Raw genomic sequence first — 17,396 nt, 5'->3', positions numbered from 1 at the left:
GAGAGTTTTGTAAAATGTAACTGTGAGTCTTTCTGCAGACCTTATTTTGTTGTAGAAAGCATAGGCAGAGTTAGATCTCATGCCAATTCTTCCAAGACCTGCAGAGTATTAAATGCTATTGATTAGAAGTGTTGGGGGAAGGCATGCATAATGAAAGGACTGCCTGTGTAGGGACAGCATCTGGAGTCTGTGTGATCTGTCTCCTTGCACAAGTTAAGTGGCTCCTCAATTCTGAAGAGTGAAGCCATTGACAGGCAGCCCATGCAGACCCTGGGAAGGAGCAGAGAATTCAACTCAGGTTCCACACAGGTTCTTTTTGAGCTACAGAAAAAGGCAGTCTGCAAGCACAGGTTAGGTCTGATCTTTTGAGGATATCAAGTTGGGGTGGGAGAGGGGTTTACCAGCCAGCTGTAAATCATCAGAAAGGGCTCCCCTCTGGTCCAGATGACTCCAAAGACTGAAGCTCTGAATGTCCTGTGAGTTTATTTGATAACATATCTGTCACCAAGGGCTCCCAGAGAAACAAGCACGCTCTAAGGTGGACACTCTAGCCAGATTGCTGATCACTTCTGGCAGAACAACCTGTGGCAACAAAGACCCAATCTCTCCTCCACCAACTTCGGTCATCCTCACAATTTCCAAACAGGAACTGTGCCAAGAAGCAAAGAAAACTGATTTCACCACATTTAATCAGTAATATGTAATTAAAGTTTCCTTTGATTCTTCAAATTATTGATAAGTTTCTTTTTCCTCTTGATGCTTGCATGTTGAGTATTCCTACAGTTCATGAAGCCTCTCATAAGATCAATTCCATTCAGGAGCTGCTTTCTCCCTGGGTGCACCCTCCCCTCTCACACCCTCCTCCTCTCTGTCCTGAGGCTCTTTCTGGTCCCACGTCCAGTGCCACATCCATCTCCATCCCTGCAAACTCCTCCTCACTGAAGCCAGCCCTCCTACCCTCACTGCCCCATCCTCCTTCCCATCTCATCTTCTGCCCCATCTTCCCATCCCCACAGTTCTTATCCCATCTTCCCTTCACTCTCCACCTTCCCTGCCTGTCCAACCTTCCCCAACCTGTCCTCTTGCTGTCCTTCTGGTGTCCCACACACCCTTGCACTCCTCTCCATCCTCCTATCTGCTCTTCCTCCAGACCTCTAATATCCATGAAAGAATCACACCCACCCTGATCCTGTTACTTCACCTCACCTAGAGTGATTTTACCTTTGTCTTAGTAGACATAGAGACTCTGCAGTCCTAGTCAACCCAGACTTTCCTTTGCCTAAATATCCGAGATCAGGAGATAGCTTCCATCACTCCCACTAGGGGGGGCGATGCAAGTTGTCAAATACTATCTCTACTGTCAAGGGAGTAACATGTCATATCTGAGCATGTAAGAAAAAGCTTGAATGCTGCCTGCTCTGTCAGATTTCTTCTCTCCAGGAGACCCCAGGAACATTTAGGTGGCAGATGAAGATTCCAGTCATCATTCAATATCATGACAGTTCTTAGAGCTTCTGTAATTGAGGACACTAGCCCAGACATCCCTTACTAGTAAGGGATGATCTAGTAGGGGATCTTTGTTTGGTCTTATTTTGAGAGGAACCTATTCCACCATTACTACTTCCTAAGCAGACAAGCATCTTAATCATCAGTAATCGTCATTCACATAAACCACAAGAACTACGATATTTGTACCATGCAAAATTCGGAAGCACAGAGAAGAATATAAGCAAGAAACATCGGAGCCAGGTGGTTTGCAGTAAGGAGAGATGATAAACAGACTTTAAGAGCTCTGGTTTAAAGTGATGGTTGGCAGCAGCTCCCAGTGCAGCCTCTCTCAACCTTTCACTACAATACAGATGAAACAGAGGGAAACAAGAAAATACCACACGGCAAATCAAGTCTCACAGGCCTGCTAAACACTGAGAATAAAGGATCCTAATTTTGATGTAGGTGAAGCTCACTTGAGAAAATCCTACTAAGGCTTCCATTAAAGGGAAACTCTACTTAATGTTATAAAACAGAGACCATTTTTTAAAATGCAGGAAAGGGGGAAAGAATGCTTTCTCCACCTTTTGCCACTTGGTTCGGGAACCTGAATACAATCAGAAAACTGGGAAACAATCCAACTCTTTCCACAGAAAATGGTGCTCTGTAAAATAAGCTAAACACTGATCCAATATTCCTTCTTCCAGACATGTACTTTTAACATAGAGTAAAACAAAAAGTCCAAAAAAAAGTTGAAGTAAAATTGTGGTAAAGGAAACCAATGTTGCTGGTGTGCTCTGGGAAGTTTAGTACCTATAAATACGTGCTGGAAATAAGGGCGAGAATCCAAAGGTCATATCAAAGTCATCTCCAACTCCAGTTGATGAAATTGTAGATTTGATTACTTCAATGCAAAGAGCCTGGGAAACCATTAAGTAGAGAAAAGAAATACTAGATGAAAAGATTGGGGCTGGGGATTTAGCTCAGCGGCAAAGCACTTGCCTGGCAAGCGCAAGGTCATGAGTTCAATTCCTGGTACCGGAAGAAAAGACAAAAAAAAAAAAAAAAAAGAAAAGATTGATGTGAGCAACTCAGTCTCATTTCAGTCCTAGGTTGAAGAAAGGAATTCAGAGATCCACTCACTGCCCAACTGCAACCCATGTGACCAGCCAGAATACCCTCTACATTCCCCAGAGCTTGCTATGATTGTCACTTGAAGCTGATGAGTTACACAGAAATGTTAAGATTCCTGGAGTTCACTGTCTCCAGCTTCTCTCAGACTCTGCTCCTGAGAATACACTTATGACTCATGATAGCCATACTTCACAGCATGAAATACACCTTCAGCACATGTGTCTCCTTACCCTACATAGTAGAATTTGTCTTTGCTCTGTTGAGGCCAGAGGGAGTTGTTGGGAAGACAGGGTGGAATGGCCCTGTGGTGAACTCAAAAGTTGTCTCTTAGCATATAAATATTATGGAGAAGAAGTGTGAGCACAGAAACATTCTGTTCCCACTTAGTCCAGGCATGGGGGCTGAAAGGAAGGCTGTCAGGCCTGGTCTCATACACTGTCTTCTCTGGTCTCAAGAGCAAAAGAATTTGCGCTAAACTCTGCAGGTAATGAAGAAGAAAGATTAAATTAAATTGAAATAAGGCTCATTAAAGTCTGTAACCCTGTCTCGGCAGGGCGACCGGCCCTCAGGAAACAGCATGAACCTTGATAAAGAAACCCAGTTCTCTCCAAACCAGAGGGCAGATGATAGCTCTTAGAGTCAGAAAGGAGTATGGCACCAAGAAGGCATCTCAGTAGAAGGCTAGAAAAGAAGGAAGGGCCAGCCTTGGAGCCTACAGTCTGGGCTAGATATGAGGCATCAGGTAGCCAAGGGAACAGCTGGAAGGAAAAAGAAGGGTTCACCTGGGAGCCCTCTCTCTGTGACTAGATCCACCTAAGTTAAACATTAGCCCAGGACCAGGATGACCACATACAAACACAATAGGACAAGGTAACCAGGTAAACAGCTTATAGCACTGAGTGGGCATCTGCAACCCTTGGCCAACCTTAATTTTAATCACCATGACATTGACTGTGCAGGTTTGACCCCTGTGGGCTTTGGATGCCATGACGCTTGGAGGGTCCAAGGATGATCCAAAGGCCATTAAAGGTTCAAAACTCCACCACCTGACCGAGGGGCTGGGTCAAGACACTCATCTGCAGGAGTCAAACATCAGGCCAAATGCTCCTTCCTGCCCCAAACCCTAAAGTTTAAAACCTCAACACCAAGCCCCCTTGTTTCTGTGAGCTCCTCTCACTGTCTGGCTCCCACCCTGTGGAATGTGTCTTGTCTTTTCTCTTTCAAATAATTCCTTGAGCCTTCGGTAACTCTTGAGTGTCCTGCTCAATTCTATCAGGAATATCAGGAACAGGGGGAAGACCCCCAGCAGAGAAATGATGTGAGCAGCAGCAGGGAAGAGAAGCTTCAGATCTTGGAGCGTCAGTGTGGCTCCTGAGCAGGGTAACTTCTGGCGCTAGGGAAGCCAAGCAGAAGGGTTGGAGGGAAGGAAACAGGAAGCTGGGGGGTACCTTAGCATGACAATAAGAGTTAGCTAGCCCTCGCTTCCCACAAAGGCATGCACATGGGAACTGACTGCAAGGAGATGAAGTTTCTTTCTTCTAGAATTAGATGAGAGGAGCTCTAGGTTCCAGGTTGCTTGGCAGTAGAAATCAATTTTGATCTTAAGGCCAGAATTACAAAACCCAATCTTCATCTCACTGGACACATAAGACAGTAGGGGTGCCAGGAATATGAAAGTGTCAAACTAGAGATGGCCATGCCTCAGTCGTCATCTTCAGCCACTCTGCTGCCAGATCCTTGCCCCTCAGAGTGCTCTCATTTGATGTGTGGTCACAGGAATGGTTGTAACTGTCACCCATATCATAGAGGTTAATCTGGGTTTTGTTCTTTTTTTTTTGTATTTTTTTGAAACAGGGTCTCGCTATGCAGTTCAGGCTGGCCTTGAGCTCACTTTGTAACCCAGGCTGGTCTCCAAATCAAGACAATCCTCCTGCTTCAGCCTCCAGTGTGCCGGGATTACAGGCATGCACCACCACACCCAGCCAAAGAGGTTAATCTGATACAGTGGTTCTCAATCTTGAGTATTAGAACCACTCACAGAACTATTTGAAAAAATCTCCAGGCCAATTACAGACCAATTAAATTAGAATCTCTGAAGTTGAGATCCAGGCATCATTACTTTATAAAGTTCTCTACATAGGTGTTCCCTAGTGATGAGTGTGGAGAAACACTGTAGCCTTCCCTCTCCCAGCTACCTATTTAGTCCTCTATCCCTTACGGTACCAGCTGCTCCTAGGTAACTTCCATGGAACAAAATGCCCTCAGGAGTAAATTTATGGAGTCTGGATCTTAAGAGCTGCTTAACCTGCAATTCTATATTATTTTCTCTCATTATTATTCCATGATATCAGCCCACATTACTGCGTCATGTTATTAAGAATTCTAGGTGCACACAATCCATTTCATGTTTCTGTGACTTGATGAATTCAGCTGAAAAGCACAGCCTGAATTGGAGGGAAAAATATTCTCCTGGAAAAATATTCTGCCTTAGTTATCTCGGGAGAACAACTAAATTCAGAGCCACTAGAAACCTGAGAAAGGAAAGCAACTCGGGCAATTTGAGTGAATTGGAGCTACGACAAAATTAATTAAGGCTGTGTAGGCTGTAATTTACCAATCTGTCAAAAATTCCTTAAAGAAAAATTTAAACTGTAGTTAGCCAGAACTGTAACTAGGTACTAGAAACTCTGTTTTGTATTTCTTTTTTCTCCTGGCTTTTAGGTATCTTTATTTGTTATATTCTACAGTTTGGTGAGCCTTTCCCAGGGATATTTAAATCACGTGTAGTGAGACCAGTTTTCTCAAAGACCAGTTTTCTCTTCCTGTTTATCTAAGTTTGTCTAGAGATATGGTCAAAAGAATCATTCCCCTTGTCCCAAAAGATACCCACATCCTAATCCTGAAGCCTGTGAGTCTGCCCCTGTACCTGGCAAGGGCTTTGAACAGGTGATTAAGGTAAAGGCCTTGAGATGGAAACATTATCCTGTATTATCTTGTGGCCAGCTCTAATCTCAGGAGTCCTTCAAGGTGGAAGACAAAGAAAGAGGAGATGTTTGCAGGGTACAGTGGAGGACACACGTCTTTAGATCTGGAACAAATGGACCACATGTTTCAGAAGCTGAGGGCTGCCCACAGTTTAGAACCAGCAAGAAAACGGAGAACCAGCTCTTCAAACAGCAAAGTATGGAATTCTGCCCACAGCTGGATGAACGAAGAAATGGATCCCTTCCTACAGAATCCAGAAAAGAGCACAGCCCTGTGGACACCTTTGCTTTGACCGACTGACACCTATGTCCGACTTCTGACTTACAGAGTTGGATAATAAATTTGTGTTGTATAAGTGGTTAAATCCATGACAAGTTGTCACCATGATAATAAAAAACTAATACAAGAGGACATGATAAGGTGGCTTGCAAACTCGTACAAACCCTGACTGGAATGCCAACAAATGAACATCAAAGTTAATGTTGAAGATTGCATTTCTCTTTCCCTATCTCCTCCACATATGACCCTGAAGGATGCAGAAGGTCTCATTGATTGAAAAAATATTAAAGTAAAATTCTGAGATTCTTATCAAAGCCAAGGCAAGGAAGTTAGCATCAGCTAATAATGGTAACAGGGAGGTAAAATGTCCCTCCTTTACCTTCCGTTGTGTTTCTCTTCCCTGAGACATACAGAAAAGGCCAGAGAACAGGTTTGTGCACGGACAGGGTCCTGTTTTGTGCCTACCCCCCGTGGGACCTGCACGAATGTCCTTTGAATGTGGAATGAATATCAGTAAAGTGTATCCTTGAAATTGAATGAAGAGAAAGCAGCCAGTATTCATTTATTATTTAACATATTTGTTCTGCAAAAATCCAGGTACTATGCAAGGTGCCTTATATATATCATCACACTTAGTCTTCATAAAAATACCAGAAATTCATGATTCTCATGTCCATTCTACTGTAAAAGAACCAAGACTTCCTGAGATCCAGAAATTTTCTAAAGGCCAAAGAGAGAATAAGATCTACCTAATTCCAAAGTGACCCGAGATGAAAGTGATTCAAATTTTAAAAAACAATCAAACAAATTCTCTCTAACAGGCATCCAGAATCTTTATTCTTAATGTACATGCACAAAATACATCTTGGGTGTGTGATTTTCACCTGTGTAAGCAGACAACATTCCATCCAATTTACTACTGCAAAGTGAACCACACTATCCAGTGGCACCTACTGCATGCCCAGCAGGTATTCATGTTTCATCTGCTCTTCATCCTCACAATTACATTAAGTAGATTATTTCTCCATTTTCCAAGTGAGAAAACTAAAATACAGAAAGACTAAGGCACTTTCCGAACGTCAAGGAAGTAATACAGAGCAAAGCCAAAGTTTTGATCCTTGCCAGTCTCAGCCAAATGCACATTGTCTCAGGATTCCACATGGTGAGGCCCCCGTGACTCTCCAGGATATAAATTTCCTCCCTGGAACCTTTTGAGATGGGGGCCACTGACAGCTTCAAAAGTAATTGCCAGCATCTCCCACCATGACCATACGAAGTCATGCAGTGGGGTCATACTTGGAAAGACTAAGGCAATTAATATTCCTTCATATTGTAGCTTCTAAAAGATGCAAGGGGGTAGGTGGTGGAGCTGTGCCCTTGAAATTTGTGTGGAGAGCTATAGAGAGAAAAATAAGTGGATTGATCCATTAGGTAATTAAAGTAGTCATTGTGTGGACCAACCTTAACTGATGGAAGTTCCGACTGAGTGGATGCAAACTTTAACAGTGTAATCCAAGCTTTCCCAATGCATACTGCAGGTGTTATATAGCTTTGTTGAATACAAGGAAAATATTATGTGATTGCATAAAACATGTAACATTCTGTTTCCAGAACCAAGAGTTCTCCTTGCCAACTACTAAGATCGTGCTAATTGATATACTGCGGTTTTTGGCCAGCCAGTGTCTCATTTCCATAATGTCAGTTGGTGATTGAGTACATTTTATTTTTTATGGTTTGCTTACACTGTTCACTCGGTGTATAGAGCCAATTCATCCACCAGAGCATTCAGCATGAATTGTTGGATACCAAGCTGTGGCATTTCAGCTGCTGTGTGGATTTCAGAGAGAGAGAGGCCAATTATTTCATATTATTTTTGCTATATTTTCCTGTTACTTTTTTTTTAATATAAAAACAATCTGTAGGAATACAGCTGGATTCAACTCATGAACAAACTCCTAAGCAACAGCACTTTAGTAGAGGAACACAGGAGGAGGCTGCCATATGAACAAAACAGGGGGACACTTCAGCAAATCAAGTAGCGTGTTCAGTGCTCAACTGCTAGTAAGCGTAACAGGTTACCTCTGATGCTAGGAACTGGAAATTCTCATGGCAGGTTTATCTGCTCATCTACAGATGAGTGACAGTATTAGTCCAATAACAGAGGCCATTGTCAGTGGTCAAAGATTCACTAGATCTGATGATCCTGGAAGTATGGGTATTTTTCCTAAATTTCCCAAACTGGGTATTCAAATTACTCCTTTTTGAAGGACACAGGATAATCAAACAACTAGAACAATTACCCACTGAGATAACAGTTTAAAAAATGTTATCCTAAATATGATAAGATTTATGGAATTAATGAAAGTTCTGGTCTCTTCAAAAATTAATGTTTATCATTAAGGCAATCAGCATGATGATATAAACTCTGGGTGTGCAGGTGTATCTATATTATCAGCATGATTTGGAGGGAAAGTCATAGCCAATGAAAGTGACATTTTGGGTTGCACTGAGTGTGATTTGTAGTATATTCATTTTTTGTATGATAACCTTGGCTTGTCCTTACAGTTTAGAAAATAAATCTTCATTATATTTCCTGAAGATCAGACACCCATCTGTTAGTTCATTACACTGGTTGTTGGAAGGGATGACTTAACAAAAAGTCATTCTTGGCTAGAGGGAACCCCCAACTGTAGAGAAACAGAATGGATTGCATCTTGGAAAACACAGAAGTTGGAAGGCATTCCAAACCCTGCTAGAGAGACATCAGCCTGGAAGGGCTCAGTGCAGTGAGGATAGCAGTGCTTAGGCAGCAGATGCTGGAGAAGTGTGGAAAGCTACCAAGCGTGGAGGGACAATAGCCACTGATGTACTGTTGCATCCAGAGGTGTGTTGACTGCAATCATCAATGAGTGTGTAGCAAAGGAGAAAGTGTGGGTCATCCTGCACGTTGGAAAACAATGGCCAAAATTAGAGAGTTTTGAAGTTCTTTCTCTTCCCAGAACTCAAGATGTTGCAGTTAGGTAGGGGTCTCTTCTACCCCACATTACAAGAAACAATGAGTAGACAAATATTGGTTTTGCCTCTTTAGATCTCAGTCTCTCTTCTACTGATGATAGAGCTGGTATTTCATTTTGTGAGCTCATTCTTCCTGGCTTTGCTTTCAATGTATTGGATAGGCTGATTCAAGTTAGGTCCAAGGATGAGCATGGAACACCAATTCATACAATCAGGATGTCAAAGTTCTGTGGACAAAATTGGTGCAGAGGAGCATGATAAACTATAAACAGGCTTTGTTAGTAGGAAGGCTCTGAGTAACTTTCAGATTCTTCCATTAGTGTGGGAAAGCGAGGTTGGCTGATTCAGTGATAGTACAAAAAAAACTATTCAAAGTCCAGATTTTTATATTCCAATCATTATCTGCTGAGTAACACAATCACTGCTTTGGATCACAGTAGTTTTTTTTTTTTTTTTTTCTGGAGGTGGAAACGGTGGGGTGAGTAAAAGATGCTGGGTCCTCTGACCTCATGAATATTTCCTTGTATAGGTTGCCCAAACACTGGGCTTGCTTTTGTGTCAAACAAGGAAGGGCATGGGGCACCTCATCCACTTCACATCTATTCGATGACTTTTTCACTGCTTACTTGATAAGTTGGAGGTCATACACAGTGAAACGCACCTGAATTGAGTTCAGGGTGATATTGCCAGTCCTTGAAGCCAAGCACTATTTAGTGGTTGATGTCACACTATCTGTCACATGACATATCAGGACTGATTCTGGGACATAGTGTGCGATAATTGGAAGGTAGAGGAAGGAAACCTTATTTCTGTTATTTTTGTGGCCATGCAACTGTTATAGTGAGTCTTGCTACCATATAAAGAGACGCTGCCTAAGAATGGGAAACAGAGAGCACGGGCAGAATGGAAAGAGAAAGAGATTGTTCTGATTGCACTATTTATTTTTATACTTAGTTATGGGCTGGGGATTTAGCTCAGCGGCAAAAGCGCCTGCCTGGGAAGCGCAAGGTCGTGAGTTCGGTTCCTGGTACCGGAGAAAAACCAAAAAAAAAAAAAAAAAAAAAGCTATACTTAGTTATGTAGGGACCCTGTATTTACAGTGCCAAAAAAATTGTGTTTTGCTTAAGTTAATCTGTACCCAGATTATTCTCTTCTGGCCAAAGCAGTCTGAATTTATTGGGATTTGTGGACAATAACTTGGAGGGTTTTCTTCAGGGCTCCAACGGTTAAAATCCCAACTGTGTTAGTTCTTTACCTACTGTTTCTCAGCTCGAAGACTATCCTTCACATGCTCTGTGATTCTAGAGCTGAGAGTTTACAAGCCACGTTTCTCAGAATCCTTTGCTGGCCATCTTCCTGTTTGTTTTGGCCAAAGGAGGAGATGTTGTGAAGGTAGGTAAGGAAAGAAGGGCTCTTTCCTACTTCCAGCCCTGGCAACTCAGCAGATAGTTCCAACTTCCAGCCACTTTGACATCTCCAGCTGCAGCCCTATCAGCAGTGGCATTGGCCACTACACTGCCCAGTACCCTGTGCTTGGAGCACTGACACAGGGTGCCTACCGCAAGGAACAGCAAGGCAAGTAGATCTCTGCAGGGCCCCTCCTCCAGGCCACCCCTGCAGTTCTGGTGTCCTCCTTTCTCTTTTATATCCATATTACCAGCCTTGTGAGATACATGAGTTATTTTTATTAACTCAACAAACATCAGGGGAATGAGAGGCATTTTACACAATACTACCTTGGTAATAAATAATTATTATCACCTACATAACTAATGTAAGTTCCCTGTATAAAACATGGTTTTCCATTTTTCCCTAATGAACACTAATTACCATACCAGCTATCCCTGCCAGGGGAAATATAGTGAGAATTTGACAACTGGATGATTTCAGTAAGGCCATGAGTGTCAGTGGTATGTGGTCTTCCTAGAAGCAGTGGCCATTTACTCTCCTGGTGATGACTGTCTATCTGACAAGTCCTCCACCTGCTAAATTCCCTGGGAATACTCCCCTCCCCATAAGTGACAGATGGTGGTTTTCATGTGAAGGTGCAATTTCCCCTGATGGTAGTATTATTTACTCCACCCTAACCCCAAGTAATTGGATAAATCTTGTGTTGATCTACCTTCCACTTGTAGAGCAAGAATTGCATAGTGAGTGGCTATTTCTCTTATGGAAATTCCAGCTCTACCCACTGTCCTGATTATCTACCATTGCTCAACAGCCCAACCTAAAATTTAGTGACATAAAGCAATAACTGTTTTACTATTCTCTCAGACTTCACAGGTCAGAAACTTGGATCAGGCCTGGCTTGTCTCTGCTCCACAAAGACTGAAGTCCTAGCTAGAAACACTAAGATAGGTTGGATGGATTGAAATAGGGGGCTAGTCTCATGTAGAAACTTCTTCACTCATAGATCTAGAAGTTGACTCAAACAGATCCCCTACCTGGGACCTTGCCACCATGGCAACCTAGGGGTAATTATATTTCTGACCTGGTGGATTTGGGCACTAAGAGTGAGTGTTCCAAAAATAAGACAGAAACTGCATAGCCTTCATGACTCAGCCCGAGGAGTCACATCACATCCCTTCTCTGTATTGCCTTGGTTGACGTAATCAAAAACCCACCCAGAAACAAGACAGATGAGACTACCCTCACCTCTGGGACATGGTCACAGAGCATGCTTTCCTGTTTCAAGCCCACCACTCTCTTGGAAATGGTGTGCAAATCAAGTGAGCCTTCCTTGCTTCAAAGTCATATTTGAATTGTATTGATACTACAAAGCCTCTGTCATATTTATAGCTCCAGAAATCTGCAATAACAGTTCCATGTTTTTAGAGAGTTTAATTGATCATGTGGTAACCACTGGATATCCATGTATAGCATGAGAAATCTGAAACCTAGATGTGAAACTGCATTTTCATAAATGTTTCTGATAGCCAAGCTGCTTCGGCACATTCCACCATATTTCAAACATTTTCCTACCTTAGTTCTTATTGCTCCCAAAATATGGAGCAGGGTCACCATCAGGTGAAATAGATGAAACAAACCCCTAAAACAGCAATCCTCACCACTAACAGAGACATGCTGATTCTTAGGGGGTCTTGTAAAATAATCATGACCAACAATGAAAGCTGGGGGTCTTTTGTAAACTATTGGAGTCACCCATAAATTTTAGAAAAAAATCTGTGGATATATTCCTGCTGCATCTGGGTGCTCCTGGCAAAGATATTGCTTGAGTCCCCATATGCCCTTCACCACAACCAGCAGCCACGCTTTGGAGGATTTAAATGAATGGAAAATTTACATAAGCCCCGCATATTAAATAGACGTGGGAAAGAATCTCAGCACTAACTAGTTGTTCCTGTATTACAAGTGGAAACTATAAGCGTGTTCTAAAATAAAAGAGGCTGTGGATTTATTATCAGGTGGCCCCATAGATAGAGAACAGAATGGGGACAGGCCATGGACTATCCACAGGGGAAAAAGGCTGAGTACAAAGGCCAATGCAGCTTGGGAGATATGCTGACTTCAGAGCTGTTCCTATTAACACATACTCATAATGCGATTACTGATCCCAGTTCTAATTTAGTATCCCCTCTGTAAGACCTTCTGGTCTGGTCATTAGGAAATTTTGGTTACTTTTTGATCTTGCCTTTGCCCCTAAAATCCAGTTATCTTCAGACCACATTCAGGACTCTTGCCTAAATATTTTGAACAAATATCAAATATCCTCAAGATTTTGCAACATACATAGTATTAAACCTTTGCCACCAAATTACCAAAATTGTAAGAGCACACTCCATGGATCTTATCTGAGCACACCATTCCTCACTCTTTTTGATTTGTTGCAGGAAATTTTCTCAGTAATGCTCTTTGCCTCCTGACTCCTCTCATCTCTGTCCTTGGACCCATTCCGTATACCTGACGGATGCTTTGATTTGGTGGATTTCTGCCACAGACCTTCAGGAAGAACTTGAAGGTGTATTGGCCAAGCCAGACATGATGGAGAAGGAAACAGAAAAACTAAAACATAACAGCTCTCTTCTAGGGTAATGTTTTGTTTATTATGCTTTTTCTCCAAGGAGTGCAAATACCTTGCCCAAAAGAACACACTGCTGTTTCTGATAAATTGCCAGAAATATTCCCCACAACACTCAGAAAGCAAGGTCTCTATTTGTTTCTACGGAAACCTCAGCTTGACACGAGGCATCTCAGACTATGGCAGTCTACAGGCACTAACAAGACTTGACTCAAAATATAGGACAGACTGAGGAAAAGAGAAAAGTCTATTACAGCTACAGAGAAAAATTAGACGTGCAACTTTTGGTATGTAAGTCCTGGAAAACTGTGCCTAGCTCATGGTCAGGATGGAGTTCCTGTTAGTGGAATGAATAATTTATTTTCTCTCCTGTGGTGCTTACTCATTCATTGTGTCTTCTGAAGCATTCATCTTTCTCTGCCAGATTCCTGGTACTTTCCTTCCTGCTCGCAAGAGATCCTGTCTTCTGGTTCTACTCATGTTATCCCTGCCTCCAGCAGAAATAACAAGAGCTAGACACTTGGAGACCTCCAGGCATGGCACTGAAGGGAGATCAGCACAGCACAGCCTGCCCTACCAGCTCCTAGCAGCATTAGGAGGAGAGTCCTCACCATCTTTCTCCTCTGTAGCTCCTGCTGCTTCCTGAGACAGGAAGCTGCTTGCTTCCTTCCACTGCCAGACATGGTCTCCACTGTGCTCCTCTGCCCAGGCTCACTCTGTTGCAGGATCCACACCCAAGGGCCAGCAGTGCTATTCCACTGCACCTAGGTAGATGCAGCTGCCTGCCTCAGAACCAGCCTTGCACTGACTGAGAGTGTCTATTCACTCCACTGTTTCCAGGGAGCTTATTCCAACCTAATCTAAGCCACTTTCCCTCCTCTTTTTCCTCTAGCTACTACTTTTCCTGCTGCCCTCTAGACTAAATTCACACATCCTCACTCACAGATGGGTTCTTTATCTTTGTATTCTATGGAAGAGCTGTGAATACAGGGAAGAGGCATCAGAGTTCACCGACAATGAGGAGCATATATTTCTCAAAGAAACACAAATCTGACTGAACATCAAGGGAAAAAGACTCAGTTTGAATGCTCTTAAGAGCTAAAGGACATTTCAGTGCTGGTTGTTGACCATTGCTGAAAAAAGATTTCCAGGCAAAAATTGAATACCAGGCTCCCTCTTTATTGTGAAGTCCCCAAAACAGCAAAATGAGCTTCTCTTAGATTGAAAATAGTAATAACCTTAATATATACAGATTTAACTGAAGGGCTTGGTAAAATAGGGCACCAGGCTCCACCCTCAGAGTTTCTGATTCAATAGATCAATGTTGAGTTGGAGGACAAGTGGGAACTATCCAGTTCCCACATGAGGCTGTTACTGTCCACCAAGGGTCAGAGTTGGACATCCAGAGTATAGGGGCTTGGCTTTTGAAGAAAAGATCCTTGCTCTTTGGAGAAAAGAGAACTTGTGTGTTGGTAGAAAATGATGTACAGTCATTCAGGAAAGAGACTAAAGTGTCCTCAAACTCCTCTGGGTGAAAAGAAAGAAAGCTAGCAGAAGAGGCATATGTATGTGGTCTGGTCACCATGGCAATGGGCTTTGATGCTCAGGGAAATATTATAGTGAACACAAGCCTAGTGATTTTCCAAGAACAGAAAGGAAGCCTTCTCATCTGAGTCTTGTGGCCAAGGGGCTGGTGAATTGAAATGCATAAAGCTGTGGAAGTAGAGGTACAATAGAGTCAAAATTAACTGGTAAAAGTGAAGGTGTTCCCTCTATTGTCCATTCTCAACATATCAGAAGCTCAAATTGCTGCCATGTGTGTTCAGTTATTTGCAAGATAACATGAGATTATCCCATTTTACTCGGATGCATTTCACCAACCATCTGGGTTCCATGCCAGCTGCTATAGACACAGATGAGAGCAATTGCCTCTTGCCCTCAAGCTGTGGGCTGTCTGGTTACTAAGATACGGGTGATCTTCTAGCCCCAGGACTCATGGTGGAGAGTATAGTTCCACAGTTAAGAAACCCGGCTGTGCCATTAGAAAACCAGGTGTAAATCCTGACTCTCCAGCTCACTGGTTGTGTGTTCTGAATCATTTGATTTATGTTACCGAATTGCAATTTCTCCTTTAAAATAAGGACAATAATTCCTCCCTAACAGGCTATTAAAGAATCAATGAGGAAATGCTTGTGAAGCACTGAACATCAGGACTGACCCAAAACAAAAGAATGAGAGGTATTTCTTTCTTGACTCTTGTCCTGTAAGCTGCCTGCCTAAGTCTGACATCTAATACAGAAAAGCTGGCAGCCACAGGTCCTAGTCCTACTTTTCTGTACCCTAAAAACTTAATTGTACGGAATGTTAAAGGACATAAGGGTGGCACTGCCAGGTCTGAACAGATAGTATCACCATGCCAAGTCTGTCCTTGGGTGATTGCTTTGAGACTTGTCTCCTATTTCTTCCTTTCTGGCTGGGTCACTGCCTTACCTTCTTCCTCCCTGTGTCTGAGATTGCATCTTAGTTTGCTGCTTGATCACTCACATACTATGGAATCACAAATATGCCTTGCACTTTTTTTCCTTCAGTTTTAGATGAGTCTTGTTTTTGTGGCTCCAGATGAGCTTAGATTCACTCACTGCACATGTGACCTTCTTTATGCCTCTTGACCTAATTGAACATTTCCCCAGACACTGGGAACCACTTGTTCTATCTAAACCTCGGAATAAAATAAGACTAGAGAGTGCTCTTGGCTCTGCATCAGATGAAGGACAAATATTCAGGTGGTGGAGCATCTGAATGAGCTCAAGGTAGACCAGAGATTTCTGCTACAGTTATGACTTCCTTTGTTGATCCACAGTTGATCCAAGTTTACTCTGAGGCTGAAAATATGCACTATTTTGTACAGCTTAATTTTCTTTTTGTGGTACCAGGAATCGAACTAGACAGGTGCTTGTGCCACTGAGCTATATCCCTGACGCTGTACAGCTTAAATTTTAAATTTTGGTTGTGGACTTTGACAGTTTCACAAATCTGAACAACCCCAGAATGTGGACTTAAAAGAAAGATTTCTTCTGATGGAAATCAGCCTCCTGTAGAAGTAGCAGAGACCAAGCTATCTGGACATGAGGGTTTAGTGTAAATGTCTCCCACATAGAACCAGGAGGTCTAAACTCCACCAAAGAAAGTGGAAGAAGATATGAACAGTCTTTTAGAGTCACAGAAAAATTGAAAATAAGATTTCTTTTTTCTTTCAGAAGATTCTGTAAAGAGCCTTATCAGGTGGGTAGGTATTTGAATGTTAAGCACCAAAGGTCAAAGCTGGGCAGTCTACTAGCAGGCTACTATGAAGTCCAGACAAAAGATGATAATGGTTAAGTCCCAAATGACACTAGAAAAGATAAGAAAAATGTGTGAGAAACGCTGTTCCTCTGATGACACAGCCAGAAGAACGTGTTGATGAAATGGGTATATTAGGAAAGTGGTGAGCCCAGGTGAAATCCCAAGACGTTGGCTTGAAAATTCTGAAGACTGCCATAGCTTTGTATTGGGGTGATGGAGTTCAGGAGAGAAGTACTGTAGAAAGAATTAGATTAGTTTTGTAAAAAGTGAATGATACGTTAAGTATCCGCACAGAGATTTGCAGCCTGCTGCTTGATCCAACATTCAAGCCTAGAGTTCAGAAGCAGGGTCAGAATGGAAGACAAAATGTCTGAGTTTTCAGACCACAGATGGTGCTTAAAGCAGTGAGATTAGATGAGGCAACTAATACATGAGTTCTGAGGGAGTAGGAAGGCATTTGGTGACCAAGAACTGAGACATTACAATATTGGAGCCTGAAAGGATGAAGTTTTGCTGTCCTGAAGTTAGAACAAGAAGCTGAGGATCAAGAACAGGGTTGGTAATGGTGCTCTAAGAATCACAGAGGGAATATCCCTTCACATAATCAGAAAGGGAAATCCTACTGCTGACAGAGAGGACCAGATGGCAGCTAACAATTTTGCTCTGAGATTCCAAAGAACACAAAAGTCTTGTATTAATAATTATTAATAGTAGCAATGAAACAACAGAATGATGAAGGTTGAAAACAGAGGACTCTCAAACTCTTTGGTCTCAAGACTCCAGTACATTTTCCCTCAGGGTGCTTTACCAGTGAACTGCATCATCAACCCTTTTTATTTTGAGACAGGCTCTCAATTTCTCCATGCTGCCTCCGAACTCATGGTACTCCTGCCTCACCCTCCCTCGTTGTTGGGATTACAGGCACCTGCCACTGCACCCAGCTCTGCTGCACTCTTAAAAATCTTGAGATTTGATTAGAAGACTCGCATACATCAATATTTAACATATCACACCTTAAAACTTAAAAAAAAATGAAAGACAGGCATTCACTTAATTGTCCATCAGAGCAAATGGTACTATCACTCATTGTGTAGCCTCTGAAAACTTCCACTGG

Source organism: Chinchilla lanigera, unplaced genomic scaffold, assembly GCF_000276665.1.
Source record: "Chinchilla lanigera isolate Chin_1 unplaced genomic scaffold, ChiLan1.0 scaffold00109, whole genome shotgun sequence".
In the NCBI taxonomy this organism is placed as follows: Eukaryota; Metazoa; Chordata; class Mammalia; order Rodentia; family Chinchillidae; genus Chinchilla; species Chinchilla lanigera.
The sequence above is the reverse complement of the archived record's forward strand: the minus strand, read 5'-3'. Positions refer to the sequence as shown.